This window comes from Limulus polyphemus, unplaced genomic scaffold (assembly GCF_000517525.1).
Source record: "Limulus polyphemus unplaced genomic scaffold, Limulus_polyphemus-2.1.2 Scaffold1529, whole genome shotgun sequence".
In the NCBI taxonomy this organism is placed as follows: domain Eukaryota; kingdom Metazoa; phylum Arthropoda; class Merostomata; order Xiphosura; family Limulidae; genus Limulus; species Limulus polyphemus.
In genome coordinates, this window is record NW_013667139.1 from 114519 (window position 1) to 119960 (window position 5442).

A 5442-nucleotide genomic window follows, 5' to 3' on the forward strand; every position below is an offset into this window, starting at 1 on the left:
TATTTGTAATTATTGTTTTGCATTTAATATAATTTATTATATATAATTTTCATTGGCAAATGAAGGGATATAGTAGACATTTCTTTAAACATATAAATATTCATTATCTTCATTCATAGAGACTTGAAGAATTAATTATATTAAGCTGATATTGATTGTATTTTCGATGTTTACTCAATGAAATATGAAAAATATAAGTCATATAGATAGAATATATTTTGATCTTCCAGAAAGAAAATTATATTTAAACATGTTTTCAAATATCCTATAAATAAAATATTTGTTCGCTAGATGGTGCTTATATTTGTACGTAAGATAATGATGGAAGGTCTTGTTGACATCGATAAGCAACAAAGTATGGATAAGAATTAGGATTGTTTGTAATAACTTTTAAAGGTGACACATAAATAAATGTAATTTTTTATAATTCATAATATGAACAGTTGCGAATTAGTAATTTGAAATAGATTATCGAAGTACACAGACGTACAGTGGCTCATTTTTAAAAATCGGTGAGTTGTAACTTGTATTTGGTTAATAATACTAATAGTATTACTTGTGTAGTGGTGTGTTCTCTTAATAACTACACTTTACAGTTACATCGAAGAAGAAAGAAAAAGTTCCAAACCGTATCCGAAAATGGCGCTTCAAATTAGACATGACTTAGGTTAAAGTTAATTACACTATTTTAAAGTTTTTTAAACAGTATATTAATAAGCATACTCCTTAGTTAGACATTACTTATGTTCATCTTCTATTTTTAGTTTTAGAACCGTACTAATACTAGAAGATAAAATAAACAAAACTCTGTTTGTTTATATTTTTGTTACATTTAATGATTTATAGTGCTGAGAGCTTAAATGATTTTGAATATTATTTTAAAATTTAAACAAATAACCTCGTGTAATATTTTTGAAATGAGATGAGCAACTGATATTTATCATATGTAATGTATGCATCTTAATTTCAAAGTACAAAAAAATTGTGAGCATGTACAACTTACAAGTATTGTGGTATACTATATTATTTATTCATTGTTAATTTCATTAATAGTATTGGCCATATTATCACTAACTATAAAAGGTTTATTCTCTTTGTCACTCTGTCAAGAATGCTTTCATGCTTCTTTTTTTCATAATGCTCAATAATATACATCATTGCTTAGCAACAAAACTATCACCTGATTCAGTGATTGTTCTTAGGCCAACTATGATATTTATATTGAATGGGCATTATTAGTGATGATTTGTTAGAAAGGTTTGTTTTTTATTATAAGCCTTTTAGTTTTATAGTTAGTTATTTTTTATAACTTTGGTGATATAACCATAAAATAGATTAATTCAAAAGTTTTGAATAAAGAAGTGTTGAATTTGGTTAATAGAGAAGTAAGAGAATATAGATACAATAGTTACTGATGAAGTTGAAACAAGAATTAATATCCCAGTTGAGTTTTTGAATTCACAAACACCATCAGTAATGCCACTTCATAGATTATTGTTGAAAGCTGGAGCTATAGTGATGCTGATAAGAAATTTGAGCCAAAGAAAGTACTGTTAAATGGAACTAGATTGCTTATAAGAAGCTTATGTCAGTACTTCTTAAATGTGAAATTTTAAATGGAAGTCATAGAGCAGATAGAATATTAGTACTGAGCATAGATTTAGCACTCGGTGAAACAAGTTTGCCATTCATACTTAAGAGAAGATCATTTCCAGCGATAATGGCATTTGTGATAAATATTTATAAATCTCGGGTACAAACCTTCCATCAGTTGGAGTATTTCTGGTGGAACCAATGTTTGGACATGGACAATTGTATGTGGCTGTGATGAGAAAAAGAGACGAAAATAATTTTAAAATATTTGTGACTGACAGAGAGAATCAAGGAAGAGTGATGAATGATGATCAAGTGTTTACTAAAAATGTGGTTTTTAAAGAATTACTTTAGGATTGATGAAATAAGTGAAGAGTAGGTGCATTTTGGAGGTACAGACAAATTCATTTTAGTTAAATTCTATAATTTTCATTAATCATTCAACAATGGTTTTCCATCATTTTTGACAGACTTTTATACTAGTTTACTAATAATTTAACATATTGAATGTCATTACTTTTTAATTTGATTTATTGTTAGTATACTTCTAGTTCTGTTATAAAGATTGTTTTGCATTATTAACTTAATATATGTATTTATGACTAACCTTAGTTTTCTAAGCTGACCCAAACGTGAAATATTAATTTGGATTAATATATTGAGTATATTGAAGGATCTCATTATTAAAATAAAACATCATTACAGCAGAGAAAAATAAAGTTATAAAAATTAAGACGTTCATCAGAGCCTATACCATTGAGTAAAAAAACCGTGGCTCATATCTACAGGTGGTTGACTTCTGTCATGATCTGTATAATTGAAATTGTAATTACTTGAATGCACCTGTAACAGATAACCTTGGCACCTATATTTGCGGTGCCTTTTCTTTGTCCTCCCTCCCCTCTAACAATATTCTGCAGTGATTGAATACCTTTATTTTATTGTAAGTTCTGTGCTTGTTTTATCATAAAAAATTTAACTGCTTTATCACAGGAAACTTTATTTCTTATACACTTTTTATTTTAAATAAACTTAATGTGTTTATTTAGCCATCTGTCAGTGAATTTCTAGTGATTTTAAAGTGCCACATTTGCAAGTCAAGGGTCAGAGGAGCATAATTAAACTTTCTTGGCAGCAAGTTCAGATTCTCTTGCTTCTCTGTGTAACTTTTTCAGTGTTTTAACAACTTGTTATCAAAGGTATTGCATCTTCTTTTTTTTTATAAAGGAGTGACTAGTCCAAGTGTTCCTTAGGATTTTGTATTAAGTTTGTTGACAATTAAAAATTCGGTGAATGACAATAACAGATGTAATTCTAAAAAAAAATAGTGCAAAGTTTTATTCCATTATCCAAATTGATGTTTTGTCACAGCAGGGCTGTACTATGGGTGGTGCAAGTGGTTTGTTTGCACAGGGTACCAACTTGAAGGGGGTACCAATTTCCTGATTGATTAACAAAGGAAACTAATGGCTGCCTGCCTACATCAAGGCAGCCCTTGCAGATGGGATGAATAGTTCCATATTGCCTCTTGAATGTGTGCTTGCAAACAGTTGACTGTGCAGAAGTCACGCATGTGTAGATTCAGCTTGTTTACTAAAAATTCATTGGTTGGTTATATTCAAATCTCAAAATGTACTGAATGATAAATTGAATGTTTTTTTGTTGTTTTTTTCAAAATTATACTTTTTAATGATTATAATAGTTTATATAATTTATTGTAAATATTTATAATAATAATAAGATTTTTTTGGAATGGAGTGGGCTGGGGGGTTCCAAATTTATATGTCGCACAGGGTGCTATCAAACATCAGTATGGCCCTGTCACAGTAACTCATCACATTTTTGTCTGAAAATCAAAACTGTTAGTTGGAGTTCATAGTTTGTATTATCTCTATATAAAATATGTTTGAAATATTAAATTCTAGTTATAAATATAGTATGATTTAATTAACTACAAATAAAATGGCAAACAATATTTCTTTAGTAATGTAACTAAGTGTGAATCATTAAGTCTGTGAGAATGTAACCTTAGAAAGGACTTTTTATCTGAAAAGATTGTTGGTGTTGTGAAGGAATAACATATTTTGGTTGTTGAACAAAGCCTGAAGCCACTAATGTGAAGGTTCAAGTATCATTTTGCTTTAACAGTTAGCCTGAGAGTTTATCATGTTTACCTCTTCATATTGTGAAACTTTTAGGTTAACAGATATTTACTTTCAAAACAGTGCAGTTTGGAAATGATACATTTTCTTGAAAAAGACATTGGTTATATTGCTAAAAATTTATTATGCATTAGGCAATGAGATGATTAAATCTCCCTAAAAAAATTGTTTTATAATTAGAGAAGAATATCATTTTGTATAAACATTAATGACCTCAGTTAAAGTTTTAGTGTCCATATTAAGAACAGGGTATTTAACTTTTGGAAGTTTCCTTCAAGAAGTATACTAGATTTATAAAAGTTATGTGTGAAGAATCTTAAACAGCTGCTCTGTTTTATGTGAAAGATATAATACTGATCTGTTAGTTAACTATTAAAAACTTTTATATATATATATATATATATATACACTGATAAGGTTATTAATGGTGTTTCAAATATTAGAAGTAGATGCTTTAGAAACTTAAACCCAGGCACATTTCTGAGCAAAGGCATTTCTTCTTTTAGAATTTTAGCTTATGGAATTGTTTGCTTGATGATGTATCTGACAGCTAGTGGTTTGGATTTTTTTAAGAGTCTGGCATTTGGATGCAAAAATGTTTGTTGTAGTGGGTTGATATTTGCCTTCATTGTTTTGGGAGTACAGAAAAAGTCATCACTAAAAGATGTTTCTTTTGTTTGTTTCCTATGATGGATCAACAGTAACTCTTGTAAGTTTTATTCAATCTTTGTGTTGCATTATGCTTTTCATAATGAACATTTCAAGAAACAGGCATGTCTACAGAGTTTTTCCTTCCCAAAACTTAATCATGAAGTCACCCATACATGATGTAGGATGTTGCTGAGGCTTATAGTTTAGTCTGTAGTTTTCAAAAACCTAGAAGTGTTTTTTTTCAAATATTTAAACTTGTTGGAGGTTTGAACAGTTTGGTTATGGGGCATTTATTCAAGTAGTGGAATGAAGAGTTTAGAAATTCAAACTTGGTATTAAAAAATAGATCTAAGCATTGGAATCCAATATGCAGATTTGATCTGCAGCAAAGTTATTTTACGTTTGAAAGTAAACTTATATTCTGGTGTTAGGCGAAGCTGTTATAAGTATTTCATACAAAAGCCCAGATGTAATTTATGTTCTGTGAATATCAGTATAGTATTAATAATTGAGCTTTCTAAGTAGTAACATTTTTACAAAGACCTAATAAGTTTTAAGCACTTATTTTTATTTCATTTGAAATAACTTGGATACCTTTATGAAAATAAAAAATAAGTGTAATTATTGAGCTAGTCAGAATGATTAGGAACAATGAAGGTACAGCAAGTGTAAAAACCAGCATTCAAATGTTCAACATTAACTTTGCTGCATTAATCAGCTTGGTAACCTGTAACGTATATTAAAGAAAACTGTGACTTAGACTTATTGGAAACATTTCTTCAAGGAAAGTGACAGCTTTTGGTGTAATGTTCTTTGTGATTTTTAGATACTGAATTGCTTTATATGCTTGCTTCAGTGCTCTAATTTTTACATTTATGTACAGCACAAGCTGAAATATGACTTAATAAATATTATGTATGGGGTTTTGAGTCTGTTTGACTTCACCATATAGTAATCTAAGTTAATTTAGGTATGTGAATAATGTTATGACATTTTGGTTTGTGTATATATATATATATATATATATATATACACA

The 5442-nt window shown here is 28.8% G+C and overlaps 1 protein-coding gene across 3 annotated transcripts in view; it reads left to right on the forward strand.

Moving 5' to 3' along the window:
* The first annotated feature begins 313 nt into the window (after window positions 1-313).
* Window positions 314-5442, forward strand: part of LOC106463955 — a 43424-nt gene continuing 38295 nt past the window's right edge. For all 3 annotated transcript variants that reach the window (XM_022391592.1, XM_022391594.1, XM_022391593.1), the window contains exon 1: window positions 314-512. The gene's annotated coding sequence lies outside the window, so the exon portion shown is untranslated. The remainder of the gene's footprint in view (window positions 513-5442) is intronic.